This window comes from Aplysia californica, unplaced genomic scaffold (assembly GCF_000002075.1).
Source record: "Aplysia californica isolate F4 #8 unplaced genomic scaffold, AplCal3.0 scaffold00040, whole genome shotgun sequence".
Classification (NCBI taxonomy): domain Eukaryota; kingdom Metazoa; phylum Mollusca; class Gastropoda; order Aplysiida; family Aplysiidae; genus Aplysia; species Aplysia californica.
In genome coordinates, this window is record NW_004797310.1 from 665,332 (window position 1) to 666,443 (window position 1,112).

The 1,112-nt window shown below is 41.8% G+C and overlaps 1 pseudogene; it reads right to left on the reverse strand.

The window, feature by feature from the left end:
- The window catches only part of LOC101858328, a 25,482-nt pseudogene extending 25,249 nt beyond the window's left edge, over window positions 1-233 (reverse strand).
- Window positions 234-1,112: the final 879 nt, after the last annotated feature.

Here is a 1,112-nt window from a genome sequence, read left to right on the forward strand (position 1 = left end):
ACACACACACACACACACACACACACACGTGTTTTGTTTAGGTTTTTGTTTTTGCCCTCAACACTTACTGTTTTGGTGATACTGAGTTTGTTCAGAGGGACAGGGCTCCTGGCGGCCATGTTGGCGATGTAGAACCAGTAGCCTGGGAGAGCGAGCCACAAGAGGCCACAAGGGCCCCACACTAAGGCTGTGGTCATGAAACATTCCGTAAACTGAGGGTATGACCCGTCCATTAGGAGACTCTCGTTCTGGGGACAGACATCAAGCAATAAAACTATTGATGATCGAAGTGGAAGAACACACGAGGTGTCCCCCCCCAAAAAAAAGGACCCGCTTCAAGAGTAATTACTTAGTTATCTCCACACTAATTTCAACAAAAATTTGAACAAATAAAATTCAACCATGAGAACGTCAACATAGTCAAAATAAATAAAATCAATCAATGTGTTCGAGACAAATCAACTTTTAAACATTTCAACCAGAATTGGGTAAAACGCAAAATTTTACTTCTCATAAGCGTTCAACTACAGGGGCGTAATCGGCTCGTACTGGTTTCAGGAAAAGGACAGTAAAACCAGTCATCTCAGATAGATTTCTAAACATGCCAAAAAGGTTTTGGAGAAATTTGGGGAGAATTTGCTGTGTTGTCAAGGCCTGGTTCCAATGGGATGGGGCCACAATCCACACATCAAGAGCGACCTTGATATGGCTGCAAGAAAGGTTTGGGGAATGCCCAAGGAGTTTAGAACTAAGATTACTTTTAATCTCCTTGGGAATGCCTTATAAGCCGAAAGTTTACAAATGAATGGTTGCCACCCCCCCCCAACTTGAGCCCCCTTCAATTATTACCTTTGGGTTTTTTTGACACAGTCTAGGGAAACAAGCCACTAACAATCGAACAATTGAAACTCAGTGTTGAATAGAACGTCCAAAGAATCGACCAAGAAAGAAACACGCCCCAGGGTTATCCAAAATTTCAGCGGCGTATTGGAGCGTGTTTGGATTTATATCACCTGGAGATTTCAATAGCCTACCCCTTCTTTGGCTTTATTTAACAACAATATCGATTCTATATTAATTTGTTCTTCAAGGAACAAATAATGACTCTTTGA